This window comes from Polypterus senegalus, chromosome 7 (genome assembly GCF_016835505.1).
Source record: "Polypterus senegalus isolate Bchr_013 chromosome 7, ASM1683550v1, whole genome shotgun sequence".
Taxonomy (NCBI): domain Eukaryota; kingdom Metazoa; phylum Chordata; class Cladistia; order Polypteriformes; family Polypteridae; genus Polypterus; species Polypterus senegalus.
In genome coordinates, this window is record NC_053160.1 from 183,025,334 (window position 1) to 183,048,217 (window position 22,884).

The following is a 22,884-nucleotide window of genomic DNA, read 5'->3' on the forward strand; positions in this document are numbered from 1 at the left end:
CACAGGACTGGAGAGTTGTGTGCTTCACTAAAACAAGACAAAATTTTAAAATAATAAAAAATAATTGGATTGATAGACAAAGATTAACTGGGGATTAAACTTTGCCACATTTTAGTCCTGAAAGAAACAGACCTGGAATCCATAGTTGTCTACTATTTCCTAATAATATAATTAGCAGCCAGCAGTACATTCCTGTTCAGTGCTGTACAAATATTGGTCTCCATTGCATTCTGGGCCAAGTGAAAACAAGAAGTGGGAGTCCGTGCACGGTCGGAGGTAATGTGGTAGAAAACTTTACAGAAACTTAATCCTGTAATATGGTATAACTGTCAGACTCCATCATAAAAATCAATTGGCTTAACTTCTTGGCTGTGTGCACATTTCACATTTCTGCTTATTCCAATTTGTGATAAATAGAACCGTTTGAATGTAGAAGTTACAATAATAGTGTTAAGATAATTAAATAAAGAGTATGTCTTAAAAATAATACCTTTTGGCCCAATTCACCTCCCAGTGTAAGCATGTCTTGGATTTTCCTTGGCGTGATTATTTCTGACAAGCGGATAAACACAGAATCTACCGATCTTAAGTCTCCAACAAGATTTTAACTAAATCTGTGGTCTGCATTCTCCAATGTTCTGCTGAGATCCAAGAGCCTGACAAGTGATACCCCAGTAATGTGGGAGACATGTTTGCTTCCTGCTCTGTCTGCTGTTTTTTGTTTCTAAACATTTCCAGACTTTTTTTTGATTGATCTAAACTTTATTAATTAGGAAAAAATCTCATGGTGAGTTCGACTAAAGGAGACGGTCCAGGCTTGTTTTGTTTCTTCATTGTTGGACTCATTCAAACACAGCATCTACTGTCCATCTGTTATATAGAGCCTCTCATGTCTATCTATCTATCTATCTATCTATCTATCTATCTATCTATCTATCTATCTATCTATCTATCTATCTATTATATAGCGCATCTCATGTCTGTCTGTCTGTCTATCTATCTATCTATCTATCTATCTATCTATCTATCTATCTATCTATCTATCTATCTGTTATATAGTGCCTCTCATGTCTATCTATCTATCTATCTATCTATCTATCTATCTATCTGTTATATAGTGCCTCTCATGTCTATCTATCTATCTATCTATCTATCTATCTATCTATCTGTTATATAGTGCCTTTCATATCTATCTATCTATCTATCTATCTATCTATCTATCTATCTATCTATCTATCTATCTATCTATCTATCTGTTATATAGTGCCTTTCATGTCTATCTATCTGTCTATCTATCTATCTATCTATCTATCTATCTATCTATCTATCTATCTATCTATCTGTTATATAGTGCCTTTCATATCTATCTATCTATCTATCTATCTATCTATCTATCTATCTATCTATCTATCTATCTATCTATCTTACCCTGTGCTATGAGTATGGATTCCAATGCCTCAGTGCAATGACGGGTCCACTGGGCTTCAAAAATGGTGCTGTCCTTTGGATGAGATGTAAAACCGAGGCCCTGACACTCTGTGATCATAAACGATTCCTGGTCATCTTTCGTAAAGAGTAGGGTGTTTTTCAGTGTCCTGGCTAAGTTGCCCTCCATGGCCTGGTCATTCTGGCCCACTAATCATCATCTGTATCTAATTGTCTCCCTCTCTCTGACCACTTCACCACCTAACAGCTAATGCGTGGTGAGTGTACGGGCACACAAATGGCTGCCATCACATCATCCTGGTGGATGCTGCACATTAGTTGTGGTTGAAGTGGCTCTTCACACACTGAAACACTTTGAGTAGTGAGAAAGCGCTATATAAATGTAAAGAATTATTATTATTATGGAGGACCAGCGAAAAGTGTAAATATTGCATCCCATCTTGCTTTGTCCACAACTTACATTTACATTTCTTTCCTTAGCATATTCTTTTATTCAAAGTGACTTAAGAGGTCAACATAATTGAGTGTTATGGAACAAGTGTGACAAGACAAGGGTTCAAAGTTGACCATCACGAGTGAAGAGCTCAGATCAAAATGCCAGTGAGTTACTCTTCCTTTTTTTTACAAGTAACCTAACAAAGCCATCAGTAGTTGAACAGAAATTCACCAAACCATGACATGCTTCTTAAATAGACGGACAGATTCAGAATTGTCAAGGGGAGCTGGGAAGCTTGTTCCACCAGCCATGTGCTACACATGTAAAGAAACTGAGATTTGGTGCTACCCAGAGATGGCATCCCAGACACTGTTCAACAGTAGACCCGAGTGGTCAAGAAGAAGCCAAGGATCTCACAATTGTCTCCATAATCATAGGTGCTAACCCATTGATTACTCTATAGGAATGGAACTTAATATACAGCATGCCACTACAGGAAGCCAATGTAATCATCAGAAAAGAGAAGTGACATGTGCCCACCTTAGCTTGTTGAACCCTGGATGTATCACTGCATTTTGAATCATCTGCTGCAGCTTGGTAACACATGCCAGTAGTCCTGCCAGTAGAGATTTGCAGAAGTCCAGACGTAATGCAATCAAAGCCTGGACCAGGAGTTGTGTGGCATATTGTCTTATCTTGCAGATATTGTACAGAGTGAATCTGCAAGACCAACTGTAGCAGCTAGGTCAGTGAAGGACAGTTAGTCATTGATCACCACCTCAAAGTTGTGTACAGACTTGACGGGTGTTAGCGATAATGAGCCAAGCTGAACAGACAGATAAGCTTTGATAGTAAGATGGTCCATCTTTACCAGGCTGAGCTGGAGAAGATGTTCTTTCACCTAGGTTGCAGTATCAGTGTGACCCTGTAGGGCTTCTAGGTGGTACCTTGTGGTCCACTGGAGGGAACAACATGTATGGCTATGAATCATTGGCATAGCATTGACAAGAGAAACCATGGGACTGGGTGATGGGGCCTAGTGAGATTGTGTATAGAGAGAAGAGAAAAGAGGAGATGACCCACCACTGATCACTGGGGCTCCCTGTGCTTGCCTGGTATTACCCTTGACATCTCCTTTCACCAAGATACACAATAGGCTGTTCCCAACTGGTACGGATAAAACCACCAGAGGATAGACCCAGTGATGCTATGGTCAGAGAAGGTGGGAAGGAGGATCTGGTAGATGGCCATGTCGATGGCAGAAGAGAGATCTAGCAGATCAAGGCAGATGACATGTTAGATCTGGTGGGTGGCTGTGTTGACAGCTTCAGCAGCGCTATTGCAATTACAAAGGTTTCTCTAATAACTAATTAGCATACAAAATATAAGTTTGGCATTTTTCAAGTCAAATGTATTTCTTTACACACATGGCGTATGTGGTATTTACCATGGAAAATTGTGTTCTAAAGTTAAGCATTTTCTGTACATTTTTAAAAATATCTTAGCAATGGAGGCAATGGGGCACAAAGCACCACCTGAAAACATCCTCCTTGAGTTTCAATAGAAGAAAATGAGCCTTCTGTGTTTGCAGCTTATGTTTGTGACAACAAACAGCATCGTGAAACGTCACTGATTTCGAGGTTTGAGTGACATTTCTGCTTGCATAGGAAACTGAATTGGATGAAACACCTGCTACTTATGCTCAGCCCATCTCCCCCACTGGCGGTCCTGGCAGCAGCGTAGCAATTTGAACTGTGCGCCCAGAGCAACTGTTTTTGGGGCAGCAAAACTCATTGACTGGTTTGCATTGCTTCACAAGGGTCTCCAATCCCCCAAACCCCATGATCGCTGATTGTGTGTCATTTCTTTACAGTGCTCGGTGTTCTGCATGGAACTCCAACCTCCAGATCATCAACCGAGTGTCTAAGCTTCCCCGGGAGATGCATTTACGACATTATTGAGATTTATAAAGGTAAATTTCTCAATTTATATTTACATTTTATGCACAGAGTTAAAAGCATATTGTTTTGAGTTCAATTTGTTCACCTGCCTTCCTGTTTGCCGTTCAAACATTAGAAATGTAACATCTTCATCTTGAAATGTGACATTAATTTTGTAGGAGGTGCGAGCAGAATTCAAACATTTACCAGGGGTATGGGGGGCATAGAGAAGATGGGCTTTAAAATGAGTTCAGCAAGAATGCAGGGGCAGAGTTGGAAACTTGTAAAAAGTAAATTTTGCACAAAAGTTAGGAAGTTTTCCTTTTTTTTTCTTGTAATGTAAATATCCATCCATCCATTATCCAACCCGCGATATCCTAACTACAGGGTCACGGGGGTCTGCTGGAGCTAATCTCAGCCAACACTGGGCACAAGGAAGGAAACAATCCCCAGGCAGGGCGCCAGTCCACTGCAGGGCTAATATAAATGGAGGAATTGTTGGTTCCGTAACTTGCTGGGGGTTACACTGTGAGTCAGTGGCGTGGATTGAACAGACAGGTCTGTGCCCTGAGTAGTAGGCTGTGGTGCCTACTGGTGGTCTTCTACAGAGAAGATCAGAGTAACAGATGCAGGTCAAGTCAGGTTGGGGAGGAGGCACTGGTACAGCGCGTTGCTACACCCACCACACAACGAAATAGCTTGGGATCCTGGTTGGCAACCCACCCAGGCAGACATTAATATTTTTCACATTTGGATCATTTGAAGGTTCAGTGACTTTCTGAGAATTACTCGGTGAGTCTGTAGTGCTGCTTGAACACGCAGCCTTGTACCCTCACCAGTAAGCCACGCTATCTACCTAAATAAGCCAACAACTGTGCCAAGTTTTCCTCAGTGAATTAATGGTGGCCATTCTTTAAGATGGGATGGTCATTGTAATCTTTGGCACTGCACATCTGAAGCCTAAATAAAGTCCTAAGTAATTAATTACACAGCCATTAGATATGCTAAATGCCTGTCATACCTTCGGCATATCACATACCCTACTTAATTACGATAAAATCCTCTATTTATACAACTGCTTGCTTTGGCTCATTTAATGATAGATTTGATATTTGGTCCATTGAAAACAAATGTCCGGCTCCGCTGCATGAAACGGTGCAAATTGCCAAATTCAGGATTTAAAACCTCTAGAAGTGAAGCCTTTCTTCTGCTTCAGACAAATACAAAAAATAAATAAAAATAGATTGCTCAGATGGAAACCATATGGAAACAATATTAGTTGTTTTGGTTTATTTCATTTCATTATTTCAAAAAATTTGGTCTAATAAAAAATTTGTCATGAATAGTCCTCATGACAGAAGGATGAAAGAAAGAAAACAGAAAAATTTCATTCAACTGATCATTACAAGGCTAATTCCGAGAGTCACCTGTGAGACAACAGGGTGAGAAATATCCATCCATCCATCCTCTTCCGCTTAACCGAGGTCGGGTCGCAGGGGGCAGCAGAGATGCCCAGACTTCCCTCTCCTCGGCCACTTCTTCTAGCTTTTTCGGGGGAATCCCGAGGCGTTCCCAGGCCAGCCGGGAGACATAGTCCCTCCAGCGTGTCTTGGGTCTTCCCCGGGGCATCCTCCCGGTTGGACGTGCCCAGAGCACCTCACCAGGGAGGCGTCCAGGAGGCATCCTGCTCAGATGCCCGAGCCACCTCATCTGACTCCTCTCGATGCAGAGGACTAGCGGCTCTACTCTGAGCTTCTCACCCTGTCTTTAAGGGAAAGCCCAGACACCCTGTGGAGGAAACCCATTTCAGCCGCTTGTATTCGCGATCTTGTTCTTTCGGTCACAACCCATAGCTCATGACCATAGGTGAGAGTAGGAGCGTAGATCGACTGGTAAATTGAGAGCCTTGCCTTACAGCTCAGCTCCTTTTTCACCACGACAGACCGATGTAGAGCCCGCATCACTGTGGACGACGCACCGATCCGCCTGTCGATCATACACTGCATTCTTCCCTCACTCGTGAACAAGACTCCAAGATACTTGAACTCCTCCACTTGGGGCAGGATCTCGCTCCCAGGTTGAGAAATAGTTACAAGGAATTTATTTGAACTATTCTGTCGTATATTTTTTGGCCTGGGTGTCATGTACAGTTCTATCCATATCATTTGGGACAAAGACACATTTCTTTTTCATGTATCCCTCTGCTCCACAGTTTAAAATTTTACAAATCAATTCCAACGTGATTAATGCGCCCATTATAGACTTTCATTTAAGGGGATTCGCAGGCATTTCGTCACACAGCATTTCTTCTACATGGTCCCCATATTTCATTGCTCCATAATGTTAGGGACACAGCAATGGCATGTCTATTAAAGCCTTCATATTTAAGACTTTGTCATGTATCCCTCACATGCAATGACTGCTTGAAGTCTGCCATTCACAGACACTACCAGGTGCTGAGGATCTTCTCTGGTGATGCTCTGCCAAGCCTCTAATGCAGCCATCTTCAGCTCCTTCTTGTTTCGGGAGCTTGTCCCCTCAAGTTTTCTCTTTGGCATATGGAAGGTCTGCTTGATTGGATTGAAATTGGGTTACTGGCTTTTCCATTTTTTAGCTTTAAAAAACTTGGCGGTATCTTTCGCTTATTATCTTGTTGTAGGATGAAGCGCCATCTACTGGGTTTGGGGGCCTTTACTGGACCTTGAGCAGATCAGATGTGCCTACACACCTCAGAATTCATTGTGCCACTGCAGTCAGCAGTTCCATCATCAATGAAGATAAGTGTGCCAAGACTTTTGGCAGCCATACTTGCTAAGCCATAATACACCCCAACACCGTCATGTTTAACAGGTGAGGTGGTCTGCTTTGGATCTCTCTTGCCATCACTCTGATCTTTCCTCAAGACCTTTAACCAAAATTTTGCAGGCTCTTTTAAGTCCTTTTTCTGAAACAGTAACCTGGCCATTTCATTTTGGGGCCTATCTAGTGGTTTGCATCTTTCAGTGTGGCCTCTGTATTTCTGTTCATGGAGCTGTCTACTGACAGTCATCTCTGACACCTCTGCCTCCTGAAGTCTGTTTCTGATCTGTTGGATGGGCGTTTGGGACTTTTTCTTTACCAAAGTGAGTCTTCTTCTGCTATCAGCAGTGGTGGTCTTCCTTGGTCAACCAGTCGCTTTGTGAGTACTGAACTCACCAGTTTGTTCTTTCTTCATGATATTCCAGACAGTTGATTTAATTGATTTTAAATGTCTCAAATGGTTTTATTCTTGTTTGTCAGCTTCATAATGGCTTACGAGGTGAGACACAAAAATAACCAGACTGGGCTTGGGACTTTCATAGAAAACCATCTGGAGGTCAGCCAGATGTGAATCATAGAACTACTGTATATCCCCTCTTACATGCCCTCTCAAATCACCGAGCGGCTAGGTATATCCTGTGAATAGCCCAGTCAGGATTTGCATAACAATCGCTACACGAGTTGTCGCAACAATGTCGGGTGAAAAAAATTGAACAGTGAATCGACATCAAATTTCTCACAAGTTTTCTCTTTTTTCCGTAAAGCAGTTTTTGACTGACAAAAACCTTCCTGTCCTCGATCATCCTCCCTATTCTCCCGATTTAGCTCCCCGTGATTTTTACTTGTTCCGTGAAAATCAAAAGTGACCTGAAGGGAACGCATTTTTCTTCCATGGATGAAGTGAAGACAGAAACGGCAAGCCTGTTGAAGAGCCTCAAACAAGAGGACTTCCAGCACTGTCTCAGTCAATGGAGGATACATATGGAGCGGTGTAGAGATCGGGAGAGGGAGTATAGAGAAGGTGACAATGTTTAGAATGTTGAAAGGCCGGGGTTATACTTCACGTGACGCGACGCATGCTGCAGCGGACGCTCTGGCTACACAAGTGTTGTACTAACTTGCGCGCGTACTTTACGTAAAATCTGGAGGAATTTACCAGGTGGCAATGCGAGATATTATCACAGTGAGAACATGCTCGGCTTCTCTGTGTTGTAAATTGCTTAGAACACCCACTAAATTGCGATGACACCTAACCGCAATATCTCTGAAAAGGATGTTTATTGATTAAATCCATCAATCCAGGGATGTGTCCATTCCAGCAAGCATTGGACACGAGTGAGAAACAAACCCTGGACGGGGCATCAGCTCATCGCAAGGTGAATACAAGCACTCACACATACACTGGCGTCATTTTAGCGGCACCAAATCCCCAAATCTGCATATCTTTGTAAAGAAACTGGAGCACAGTGTGGAGTCCAAGCAGGGAATACCAGTGACATGACTCCGCTCCACCACCGTGTCACCCCCATGTGTGTAATTATTAACAGTATTCATTATTTAAACGAAATTAACGATTTATCTGTAAAACGTAACATATACACTTCAATGCATTTCATCATGAAAGTGATATCAAGTATAAATCTAAGGATTCTAAATGTGCAGAGAGTTGGAATGTCATACATTTAATGTGTTCTGTGTGGTGATCTATTGCATTAAAAACTGGGATGACGTTTACGATGGTCTGCCTTAATGATAAAGTAAACTACGAGGTTAAAGCGGACATTTCAAGATTAAAGCCGAAATTTCCACTTTAATCACAAAATACACGTTTTCACCGTGTCCTTAATTTTTTTTCTCAGTGGCTCAAATACAGCGCTGTACATTATGTTGCTGTTGTGACGTTGCAAAAAAAAAAAAGATGGTATGTGAGACTTTTAAAATGTATCGTGTCATTACGATCGGGAATATGCGACGCTTGAATATTAAAGCACCAATAATGCATGAAGTCTGTGATGTGCTCTTTAATCAGTCAAAGTCAAAGTGAACTTTATTGTCATCTCAACCATATACAAGTATACAGATAGCCGAAATTGCGAAGCTCAGGGTCCACAGTGTAACAACATGATGTGCAAATAATAAATTAAAAATAGAATTAAAGTTTAAAAATTAAAACACAAACAAGACAAGACATTGTGCAAAGATAGGACAAAGAAATAGCAGCAATATTGATGTGTAAGATATGTAATATAATAAATAAAAAAATAATAGATATAGATAATACAGAAATTATAAGTGTATGATAATAGTTGTTTAAGTCGTGTGTCAACAATGACAGGTCAGAATGTTTCACAGCAGAAGGATATCAAGAGTGTCGAAATACTTAAAGGTCAGTATGAGATTTTCATTTCTTTTCTACATGCACACTCGTCTTTGCAGGACAGTGGTTTTCATGTATAAAAGTTCTGTTTTTAAAGGTGGTTGAGGCCGTGTGGAAGATTCCAGGGGGCAGCTTGGTGTTAAGGAGTCTAACAGCTTGAGGGTAAAAACTATCCTGCAGCCTGGCAGATCTGGCTCTGATGCTGCAGTATCTTCTCTTGGATGGCAGAAGTGTGAAAAGTCCATGTGAGGGGTGTAAGGGGGTCCTGCACAATGCTGCGTTTGTAAAATATGTCCTGTAGTGAAGGGAGAGGCACCCCAATAATGTTCTCTGCTGTAATCAGGTTTGAATTGTTCAGGTTGTAATTTTAAACTCTGGAGCAGAGAAAAAAGGGAAATCAAGGAAAAACGAGTGTTTGTCCCAAACATCGTGTACTTATCAGACAGCCCTGTTGTCAGCATCACTCCTAGCCCATTAACAGATGTGTCTGGTGGACTCCACAGATGGGATAAACTGGAGAAGGACAAATTGATTGTAACAGCCGACACCACATGACTGGCTCGTGGATTTCTCCTGCCTAACTGGAAGGATCCTAACCCACCATTTTTAAGTCAGCAGGTAACAGACATTCAACACTACAGTACTTGAAATCGGAAAAAAATCAAATTCTCACTTAGAGGATCCATCCATAAGTTTAAAATATGTCCAGACTTAATGAAAAAAAAATTAGAATAAGAATTTGTTTATTGGGTGGTGTGATAGATTTTTGTATCTCCTCTTGGCTCTCCCCTTTTTGTTTCGGGTTGGGGTTGAATTCTTGTTTTGTTAGATTTTTTTGCTTTCTTTGTTTTTTAAATTCCCTGGTCTGTTTTTTTTTTCTAGATTGATTTTGTACTTATTTGAAGTATAAGTTTATCTGCTCGATTGTATATTATGTTACTTTCTTGAAATAACAAAAAAAAACATGGAAATGCAGAAGGCACATCATTTTCTTAAACTGAAATATTTGCCACTTCATATTTAGTACGTTTTAAGAGCTTTTTTTTCCGCACAATACCCTTAAGCTGTATAATAAAACACAAGAGCAGGCTAGGTATTTTTAAAATGTATAAAATAGGCTTCACTTCAAAACATAATTTCACTAGCCAAATTAATAAACACCATGATTTTGTTGAAACACCGAGGACTTGAAAAACATGGAACTTTACGTCCTTTAAGTGGGTTTGAGAAAGACTGACTTAACACAGACACATCATGGCGTGACATACACTTACAGTTACAGTCATAAGAAAGAGAAAATTCAATTTTCATTCACCTTCTTACTTGTTTTTACTTGACACTGAAACATCTGGAACTGGAGCTAAGCTAAATATGAGCACCATGATTTTTTTGGAAATATTCCTATGACTATACATACAGTGTACATTAATGTCTCCTCTTATATTTAATTGGATGGCCGCCTGGTCAAACCCGCTTGAGAGTTTCTGTTTCATATTTCATACTTGGATTGCATGATGGACAGCAGCAAGTCAGCCTGTTCTTCTCTTTCCTCTCTCATTACCTGTAGAATGAATTGTTCTTTGTTTATAGGGTCATTGTTGTCACGTGTACAGAGTAAGTAAAACTCTCACTTACAGGCTGTAGTTCTGGAAAACTCCAGGAGGGCAGCTACAACCACCACATCTGCCACCACCAGTCATAGCGCACTTATAGTCTCTATGATCCTGCGTTCTGACCATTCCAGCATTTGTTTGAACAGCAGCTAAACCTCCTTACTGGGTCTGCATGCTAAATAGAAGGAGTCGCAGTCACATGATTGGCTGCTAAGAGAAACAGACAATTTGCATTGTTCACTGTATAATGTAACATCTGCACTTCTGACATGAAAAGTAGCGCCGGACAGGTGCACAGAGCGCAGTGGAATTCTTACATATCTGACCAACCCTTAACATGCTGCACCTTGATCACACCTTGAGGGTATCAAAATGCATAGCTGAACTTTAATTGATAAGAAGATAGGAAAGACACAATGTGGTAAATGGATATGAAAGGTGCTATATAATACTGATAGAGATAAAAGAAACTAATTGATGCACTACTATATAATGGATTGATTTTTAGAGAAAAATGGACAACTTAATAATATAGATAGATAGATAGAAAAGGCACTATATGATAGATAGACAGATAGATAGATATGAAAGGCACTATATGATAGATAGATAGATATAGATAGATAGATAGATAGATATGAAAGGCACTATGAAAGGCACTATATGATAGATAGATAGATAGATAGATATGAAAGGCACTATATGATAGATAGATAGATAGATAGATAGATATGAAAGGCACTATATGATAGATAGATATGAAAGGCACTATATGATAGATAGATAGATAGATAGATAGATAGATAGATAGATAGATAGATAGATATGAAAGGCACTATATGATAGATAGATAGATAGATAGATAGATAGATAGATAGATAGATATGAAAGGCACTATATGATAGATAGATAGATAGATAGATAGATAGATAGATAGATAGATAGATAGTGTGGACTGCCAAGGGGTGTACCACTCTCCAACACAGACATGCTTAGACAAAAGTTCAACATAGCACACGTTTTATTCTTCAGTGGGGAAGCGTTTTCTGTTGCCCCCCCCTTCAGAGCACATTACAGTACAGTACACAAGCACCAAATAATGTGACACACACTCCTTTCTCTCTCTTCTTCGCCTCTACTCCTCCTTGCAACTTTTGTCCTCCACCTCCTGAGTCTGGCTTCCGGACTGATTGTGAAGCGGCTCCTTTTATAGTGCACCCGGGAAGTGCTCCAGGTGTTTCTTGACCTTCTTCCGGCGGCACTTCTGGGTGTGGCGGAAGTGGTGCCCCAAAGAATTCAGCTGTAGATGCAGCACCCTCTGGTGACACCCGCGGAACCATACAGGGCTGGTCCAAACTACAGCTCCCAGCATGCCCTGCAGGGATCCATGGTGCAGTACTAGCTACCCAGGGGGGCTGCCCTCTAGCATCTCAGGGAGAATATTGTCCCAAAGATGTTCTCTCCCTCGGGCCTTCCACCCAGCCGGCATTCTGGCCGGGTAATGGTCTGGCCATCCGTCACAACAGATAGATAGATAGTATTTGGTGTAGCTGGCAGGGTTACTCAGATAGATAGGTAGATAGATGATTTAATGTTTAAATGAAGGTCAGATCTTGACATGTCCGCATATGTTAAAATAGAAAAATATTTCATGGGGTGTATTTACTTTTTCACATGACTCTAGATAGACAGATGGACATGAAAGGCACTATATGATAGATAGATAGATAGATAGATAGATAGATAGATAGATAGATAGATAGATAGATGGGAAAGGCACTCTGTATTCCCCCTGTCCCTTTTGGTGGGTGGCCAGCTCATTTCCCTCCTCACTGCACTCTTGTCTCTTTCTGCCTTTAATGATTCTGCCCCAGCCTAACGCTCTTCTTGGGTACGTAGCACATATAGGCTCCTTCATTCCCACATTGGCATATATTTCTCCATCTTCTCTACTTGCATGAAGGTCTGCTATGGAACTTCTACCCCTTTACGCTGGCAGCCTCTTATGAGCTGGACAATCCTTTATGACTGCCTGGCAGGCTGACCTGCAGGCCTTGGGAATGTGAGATGCAGGTGGAGTGCCTGGAAACCCTCCAATATAAAGCCTGGCAGAATGTGTAAACTCCATTAGAGATTGTGTTTGATTTCAGCCCCGGACTCTAGCCCATTGCTCCCACTTTTTCAGCTGGCCCCGTGCAGCGCATTTCCAGTCCTTTATAAATCCTCTCCCTTTTAATCCTAACATGATCTAACGCTGCAGCAGAGACGTCCTCTGTGAACTGACATGGTGATGAATGGCTGCAAATCAATCATTATGTCATCTATTCATGTCTGTTTTTTTTTTCTTCTTTTTGGATTTCCTGAAGGCCATTTTTTTATTTTGTTAAATAGTTTTAATTGACAAAGCAAATTCAAGCCCAATTTACAATTTTCAAGAAACCAATTTTTCTTCCTACACACAAAAATGAGTTCAGTTTAACCAGGTGTGCAGCCTCATTTGTGCTTTTCTTTCTCCATGGCATGGGCTCTCATCATTCCTATTTTGTAATCTTTGATTAATTCTTTCTGATCGTTTGCCTCAAAGTAAATAATCACGTATGGCTTGCTCTGAATCTACACTGAGTGGCTGCTTCATTAGGTGCCCTAAAGTAATACTCCTCTCAATAATTATATTGTATATTTTTTGAGCTGTTACTTGCCTCATATTATTTGTATTAAGTCCAAGAAAACGTTTTAATTTCATGTTTTCACAGGGAATGAGATAAAGCTGCTTGTACGATGGACGTCCCACCCACAGCATCTCAATGAGCTTTGACTTTGCCCTTCCAGAACCCTCCGTTTCTTTCTTTTCAGCCATTCCTTGGTAGATTTAGTGACATGTTTGGGGTTATTGTCACATTGCAATGTCCACTTTCATTTGAGTGTCAGTCTCCTAACAGATGGTCTCACATTATCCTCAAACACCTTCTGGTTGTCCTAATGCAGCACAACAAACCAAATCCAGGTCATTTCCACCACCATGCTTTAGAGCAGGGGTTCCCAAACTTTTGGACGTCAAGTACCACCTGAGGTTAAGTGAGTTGCGTTGCGTACCACCCGCACCTTGTTGAAAGGGAGGGAGAGCTGTAAGGAGGGGAGTTCGGGTCTAAACCGCCCCAAAATCTGAGTAAAAGTTAAAGAATTGGAAGAAATTAGGCATAAAATTAATGAAAAAATTTGTGAATGTACATAAATTGATAAATTCCGCCCCAAAACTAAATCCTGCCTTCGGCCTGTATGTGACGCAGTTACCGACGACGAAATGGTGTCGGCTTTGTGCTTAGATCTAGTGACTACGATGCGATACAGCGGCAGTGCACGTATAACAACAAACGCGAGCGGTTTCTGTGAGGCAGAGTTACCGAAGACTAAATAGTGTCGGCGTTGTGCTTTCATCTAGTGACCAAAAGCTCAAACAGTGAAGAAGTAGAAGTTGACTTCCACAAAACGGAATTATGGTAGCGTTAAATGAACTAAATACTGATTCAAATAATAGGTTTTATTTATTCAGATGACGAAATTTCACACCACACTAAATTTGGGAATCCACGTATTATTGTATTTAAACAGTTTCATTGGTTTTTGCTCACAACAGGCTTGTCATAAAGGGTTTTGCACAGATAAATTAAATTTCAGGGGCCGCGATGCATACCACCACAGTTTGGGAACCGCTGCTTTAGAGTTCAGATTGGCATAATGAGTGCAGGTCATGTAGGGGTGTAGATGGAGCAGAACTAGGAGGCAACACTCTCAATTTACCATTAAATCCACATCTCTGCCATCACTTACACTCTAAAAAATAAAGGTGCCAGAGTGGTTCTTCAGAGTGATACCATAGGGGAACCATTTTTGGTTCCAAAAAGACTCATCTGCATGAAGATTCCAGAGAGAACCATTGTTTATTGAGATCTTTATCAGGCGTCATGTGGTAAATAACCATAAATAGATGATAACTGATTTGGGTCCTGATTTCAAATGGACTCTCCCGTCATACAGTAACACAGGCTAAGTTCAGTTAGTGTCCTGCTGGTAGTCTACAGTACAGCCAGGATTTCAGTATTTATCCACATATTAGCAAGTTTTTCAAAGCACAAAGAACCAACTTCATATGTCAAGAACCTTTCCCAGAATGAAATGGTGCTTGGTCAAGCAATGGAGTTACAAGGAACTGCACAACCCAATCATAAAGTGCCATTAAAGAGCCAGTATTTTTAAGAATGTATGGTCATGAGCTTTGGATAATGAACCAAAGGATGAGACTGAGATACAAGGGGCCGAAATGAGCCTTCTCCCCAAGGTGGCCGGGTGAGAATGGATATGAAAGACACTATATTATTTATAGACAGATAGATAGATAGATAGACAGACATGAGAGGCACTATATAGATAGATAGATAGATAGATGTGAAAGGCACTCTTCCATAGTGCACATGGTATGGCTGCTGTGTTTAAATGAGTCCAACAATTTAGAAACAAACCAAGCATGGACCGTCACCTTCAGTCAAACTCACCATAGGATTTGCTCCTAATTAATAAAGTTTTGATCAATCAAAAAGAAGTATGGAGATGTTTAGAAACAAAAAACATCAGACAGAGCAGGAAGCAAACACGTCTCCCACATTACTGGGGTATCACTTGTCAGGCTCTTGGATCTCAGCAGAACATTGGAGAATGCAGACCACAGATTTAGTTAAAATCTTGTTGGAGACTTAAGATCGGTAGATTCTGTGTTTATCCGCTTGTCAGAAATAATCACGCCAAGGAAAACGATATGATAGATAGATAGATAGATTGATAGATAGATAGATAGATAGACATGAGAGGCACTCTATAATAGATAGATAGATAGATAGATAGATAGATAGATAGATAGATAGATAGATTGATAGTGTGGAATATGGCCGGTCAGTCATCCTGGCCAAAACCCTCAGGCTGCCAGGTGGAGCCCTCCCTGCAGCATGGAGGTGCCCCGAATACCAGAAGGGAATTATGGGCCATGGAGTTTTTATCCACAACCCAGCTGGATACCACAGGGGGCCGCTAGAAGTTGCTGCAGGGAGAAGCAGCGACTATTTATCCTACGCCCCGGAAGTACGTCAGAGTCACATGGACAAGAGGAACGACATACTTCCGGGATGAAGAAAAGGACTTTTTATCTGACCCGGAAGTGATAGGAGGTCACATGGACTGAAGGATGGGGAACACTTCCAGGTCAGGGACTATCCACAGACGATGAGCTGAGCTGGGTGAAAGGGTGGCAACGCGTCTGGGAGTGGAGGATTGATTATAGTATTGTGTTTATTGATTATTTATGAGTATTGTGGAGAGAGGGATGCTTTGTGCACTGTTGTTAATTAATAAAGTCAACTTTTGGACTTTTATCTGGTGTCTGGCATATTGTCCGAGGGTTCAAGGGAGTGATAATGCCCCCTATTTGTCACAATAGATAGACATGAGAGGCAGTATATGATAGATAGATAGATAGATATGAAAGGCAGTACATGATAGATAGATAGATAGATAGATAGATAGATAGATAGATAGATAGATAGATAGATAGATAGATAGATAGATAGATAGATAGATAGATAGATAGATAGATAGATAGATAGATAGATAGACATGAGAGGCACTTCATAACAGATGGATTGATACAGTAGATGCTGTGTTTGATTGAGTCCAACAAACTCCCAACAGCTCAGACACACACAAGAAATACAGAAAAGCAGAAAAACCTTGTGACTAGGCTAATGATAAGAGAGCAGTCCCAGTGAGGCGCTATAAAGATGTAACGCTGTAGATATGAAGTGCGTGACACCATCAAGTCAGCACGGACTGAAATCCCTAAAGAATGCTTCCAGCAGCCTCATGAATGCACACCTTGGAAGAATTTGAGCCATTTGTGAGGAACAAGGGGGTCTTACCCGGTTTCTGGTGGACCTAATGCAGCAGCCACTAAGTGCGTGTATACTAGGAATGTAAATAAAGAGTCACGTCACTTAGCAAAAGAAGAAAGGCCACAGCTGACATATTTTGTGAAGAGTAGCATGAAATGAGTGAATAAAATCAAATTATGTTTGGTATGCTAATTATCTTTCTTTAAAGTTTGAAGAGGCTCGAGATGCTTTGATGCAGCAGTAACGTATTCTTTACATGAAACAGAACAAGTTTAATTGTCCGATACCATCTGCACTAAATCTATGACTGAGACACAACAAGGCAATCGGACACATTGACTGCATGTGTTTTGTCATTTATCAGGCGGGACATCTTGACTTCACCCTGTGTTGGACAAACACTTTGTCCAGGTTTGGTTCCTTTTTTTACCCCTCAGCGTGTGTTGTGGGTGCTTCTGCTGGAATATGAGATCACAGGACCGCTCTTGTCTGCTGTTGGTGCCTTATTTAAGTGTGGTGAGAGCTGTGTCTGAATTCTTGGTGTCAAATTTGTTCACTCTGCGTGTCGGACTCCATCAAGGCTGTGTCCTGTCACAACTCCTGTTTGTAGTTTTCATGGATGGCATATCAAAGCTCAGCCACGGATGTGAGGGTCTTGTTGGGGAGGCCAGGGATGGCATTGTTACTTAGTGCAGGTGATGTTGTCCTCTTTGCCTCTTCTGACTGTAACTTCAAGTGATTCGTTGTCAAGTGTGAAGCAGCTGGGATGAGGATCAGCACCTTCAAGTCGGAGGTCATGGTTCTCTTTTGGAGGAGAGAGGGTTGTTTTCTCCAGGTGGTGGCGATGTTGGGGGCAACTGCCCTTAGAGGAGCATTTCAAGCATCTCTGGAATCTTGTTCAGGAGTGATTGAAAAAGGGAATATGTGAGGTTGGAGTGCTTCTTTATGACATTGTCATTTACAGTCAGACAATCCAGAGTTGTTTGTCTGTTCATTCCTCTATCGCAAATAAAGTCACAGATTCTTCAGTCAAAGAATTGACACTTTTGTCCATTGTTGCCCCTCACTGACGAAGTCTTCCATGCCATCATCAACTTACCTTTGGTCCCCCATGAAACATCAACAAGATGAGGTATGATCATTACTGAAACTCCTATCAAACATGCCCACCCAGCAGTCAGTCCTCTGATGGAGTCACTAAAGAGGCAGCACTTAAATGAATGACCTGAAGCATGTTGAGAGTCGCGTAATCATTTCGAGACACTTGAACAGAAGCACTTGTTTCAGTGTCATGTGTGTCCCTCATTTGCTCAGGTGTTTCATTTGTTTTGTTATTTACTACAACCGCATTTATTTCTCTAGCACATTATCCTAAAAGGTGTGCAGCTCAGAGTGCTTTATAAGATGTCAAGGAAAACAACAAATAAAGCATAAATAAATAACTACCTGTATATCAATGTATAAATGACATACCAGAAATAGCAAATATGCACTTAAATAATACAGATATGCAAGTCATAGATAAAGTAGTCACGGATTATGGATTTGTTTTTAATTCTCTCTTAATTATAAAAACACGAATAGCAGTTTAACCTTAAGATGTTTACTTTTTTTTAATAGTACCTTTAATTTCTTAATTTTCAGTAGGATGCTTAGAAGAAAAGATGGACTATTAGAGAATGCATAATGATGCCATCGTTATAAATCATTTATCCTTTTTAGATAAAAAGGATATTAGCAGATGTTCAGTCACATTCATACACTGAAATCAAAATAACACGAACACCTGCTTTGTAGCACAAGAAGACCCTCGGTCATCAAACTGACAAGTGAATATTAAAGTTTCGTATTGCATCATATCACAAGTCACAGGTGTTTTGTGCTCTTTGAATGGTGAAGAAAAAAAGACATGGATTTAAAAAAAGAATTGTTCATAGCACAATACCACAATAATAACTCTCTTAAACAGTGCCTTATCTATTAGATAGTGTCTTTCACATCTACAGTATCCATCTACTATCTATTATATAGTGCCTATCACATTCATCTATCTATTATATAGAGCCTTTCTCATTCATCTATTTATTATATAGAGCCTTTTACATTTATCTATTATATAGTGCCTTTCACTTCTATCTATTTATCATATAATGTTTTTCATATCTCTCTATTACATAGTGCCTTTAATATCTACAGTATCTATCTACTATCTACTATATAGTGCTTTTCACATTCATCTATCTATTACACAGTGCCTTTTACTTCTGTCTATCTATTATATAGTGCTTTTCACATCTATCTCTATTTATTACATAGTGCCTTTCATATCTACAGCATCTATCCACTATCTATCATATACTTCTTTTCATATCTATCTGTCTATTATATAGTGCCTTTCACAATCATCTATCTATCAATCTAAAAACAGCCAGGAATGCAGGTCTTAATTCCACCAGCTTGCTTTGAGGAGCTTCACCGAAAGCACCCTAGTTTTCATTACAATAGCTGGCTTTGGCCTACATCAGGCCAGAGTACAATTCAAAATTAAAAGTTATGAAATGTCCCAAAAAACACTCAAAATGCCTTCCAGGGGAGGCAGGAGGATCACCATCAACCTCTAGTTTCATATATAGACCAAGGCAATGAAGAAACTTTATTATAAGAAGGATCTATTAAAGGAATAGAAAAAAATACAACAAAATAGTTCACAAGAAATAAGCAAAAGGAAATTGCATAACAGTCAATTCGACAAAAAAATCCAAATAATGGAAGCAAAAAATAGCTGAGAGCCAGAGATCAACTTTGAAAAATATGGAAAATCCATTAAAGTGTATTCAAAATGAACCGCACTGGACTTCACTTCCTGCCTGCCTTTATAGGGATGGGGGTGGCCCCTTAACAGTGATGAATGGGTGGCCCCGCCTCTTGTGAAATCTGTCCATAACATACACGGAACACGTGTGCAAGACACCTCCAAACACACCATCATGGACATTACTTTGTTTTCTCTACAGGAAAACTCACTGGATGAAAACTTGCTGCTGCCAATTTCCACTCACTTTATTAACCAACTGCTTTTTTTCCTAGCTGAGGCTATGCACATTTCTAATGATTTTATTTTTCTTCAAATAAAGATCTTTTTTGAAATACTAAATGACAGACAGGTGCATATGGAATTAATGCATGAGAACTAAAAGATTTCTGCCCAAGCGTCAGTAAAAGAAGACCTCACAAAAAAGAAAAGTATCATTTGATCACCACAAGTCTGAAGAACAGGGCTGGCTCCAAAACAATACTCACCAACCCCTTTATTAGGTACACCTGTTCAACTGCTTGTTAGCACAAATATTTGATCAGCCACTCACAAGAAGCAACTCAATGCATTTTGGCCTGTAGACGTCGTCAAGATGACCTGCTGAAGTTCAAACTGAATATCAGAATGGGCAAGAAAGGGGATTGAAGTGACTCTGAATGTGTCCTGGGTGTTGGTGCCAGACGGGCTGCTCTGGGTATTTCAGAAACCGTTGATCTACTGGGATTTTCATACACAACCATCTCTAGGGTTTACAGAGGATGGTCTGAAAAGGGGAAAACATCAGTGAGTGGAAATGTCTTGATGATGCCAGAGGTCAGAGGAGAATGGCCAGAATGGTTTGAGCTGATAGAAAAGCAACAGGACCTTATATAAGCCCTCATTACAACTGAGTTATGCAGAAGAACATCTCTGAACACACAACATGTCAAACCTTGAAGCAGGTGGGCTACAGCAGCAGGAGACCACAACAGGTGACTACGCCTGTCAACTAAGAACAGGCAACTGAGGCAGCAATTCACACGGGCTCAGCAAAATTAGACAATAGAAGAGTGGAGGAACATTACCTGGTCTAGATTTGCACTGCAACATTTGGATGGTGGGGTCAACAACATGAAAACATGAATCCATCCTGCCTTGTATCAATGGTACAGGCTGCTGCAGGTGATGTGATTGTGTCTGTGATATTTTCTTGGCACACTCTGGGCCCCTTAGTACCAACTGAGCATCATTGAAACACCACAGCCTACTTGAGTGTTTTTGCTGACCATGTCCATCCCTTTATGACCGCAGTGTGCCCATCTTCTGACAGCCACTTCCTGCAGGATAACGCGCCACAAAGCTCAGATCATCTCAAAATGGTTTCTTGAACATGACTGTGAGTTCACTGGACTCAAATGATCTCGACGGTCAACAGATCTCAATCCAATAGACCACCTTAGGGATGTGGTGGGATGGGAGATTTGCATCATGGATGTGCTGCCGACAAATGTGCAGCGACTGCGTGATGCTATCATGTGTAAAAGAATGAGTCTCAACACACTGGAAAGGTTTGGGGCAGCCACCCGTCTATTGTCCCTGGCTGCAAAAGGTTTAAAGAAGACAAGAAGTTTGTAATATTCGATCATTTTCCTCAACAAATAAATGACCAAGTATAATATTTTTGTCTCATTTGTTTAACTGGTGTCTCTTTATCTACTTTTAGGACTTGAGTGAAAATCTGATGATGTTTTAGGTCATGTTTATGCAGAAATATAGAAAATTCTAAAGGCTTCACAAACTTTCAAGCACAACTGTAGATAACAAAGCCTAACAGCTAATATCAGTTAGGACAGAAATTCACCCAACAAAAGGGTATTCAAACATTTCTGAAACACACTGAGGGAATCCGAACTTTGAATAGCAGGTGGGCAGCTTGTTCCACCAGCCAGACGCTTACACACGAAAAGAGTCTGAACTGAGATTTAATTCCACATGAAGATGGCATCACCAGAACTGAGTGGTCAAGAAGGAGCACGGGACCTCCCAGGTGTCTCCACCTGATTACTCTGAAGACAAGCATCAAGGACTTGAACTTAATATGCATCACTACAGGGAGCCAATAAAGAGAGGAGTGACACGTGCCCTCCTCAAAGGAATTTGGGCTTTGCACCCAAAGAAGATGCAGCCACTCTTTGGGGCATCAGACTTCACGTGCCAACTTTCAATGACTTCAACAGAGGAAAGTTTGAATTACCATTCACCTCAATGCAGGAAGCATCTGCTCTCTTTTTTAGCCTGATTGTGACGATCTCCAGTATCTGGATTCCGAATAGCTTGCAGATGAAGCCAATCATCCAAAGGGCTGATATGTCCTTGTTTTGAGTGGCGCATCCTGTGACCCTCCGTTTCGTTACTCGGCTGGCGCACGGCCCGGCGATGGCCTCCCTCAACTGTGTTTGAACCGACGAGCAGGTCAGAGTGTTGCAGCAGGCATGCCATGACAAACTCTTTGAAACGTTTATCTAGTGTCTGCCTTTGGCCCTCTTGAGGAGTAGCATTGATCATTCTCTGCCTCTGTCTCTCTTTTGAACCCGACAGCCACAGGTTTGCATTCCATCAGCGCTATCTAAATCTTAGCTGGTAACGTGAGAAGACCGTACTTCATGTCTCCGAGACCATGGGGAAGAATTCCTAGGCAAGCGTGCCAATGCTTGTGTCAAAGGATATGTGAAATGTGACTCGTGGTGCTTTAGTCTGTGCCATGGGTGACATCAACGCTCATCTGTATTCGAGAAGTCGGATTTTTATTTTTTTTTGTCTCTCTCTCTCTTGTGAGTAATAATGCCCTGGAAGAAATCCAGAAACTTAATGCAGAAACTAAAGCAATCATTTGTATTAGAAATTTGACTTTTGACGTTATGGTCCGCAATGCAAGTTATCCAAGGTTCAACACTTGTGAGTGACCCTTACTGTACGCCTCATTAGTTTTGTTATTTTAATGTAACATATTTTAAGATTCATCGCTTTTCATTAACCCACCTTTATTTCATATAGCATCTTTGAATAGAATATCTCAATAACCACGTGAATTGATTTTTTAAACATTTATACAATGGGAGTCCAGTCAGACTGAGACATCTGTGCTTCAGCAGAGTAAATCCTTATTTAATTTCCTCTGATATTTTCAAGTAGTACAGTGTAGTAATATTGTCCATCCATCCATTATCTAACCCGCTATATCCTAACTACAGGGTCACGGGGGTCTGCTGGAGCCAATCTCAGCCAACACAGGGCACAAGGCAGATAACAAACCCTGGGCAGGATACCAGCCCACCGCAGGGCAGTGATATTATTATTATCTATATATATAATTCACTAAGGCAAGACACCCACGGAAAGCACGCCGGAAGGGGCGTGGATACACTAAGCTGCCGACAAGTAAGGCACCTATGGCGCACGCAGGGAGGAGCTACGCCCACCAACTCCAAGACCATTGGATACGACGACAACTCGCAGAGCCACGCCCACCAACTCGGACGTGAC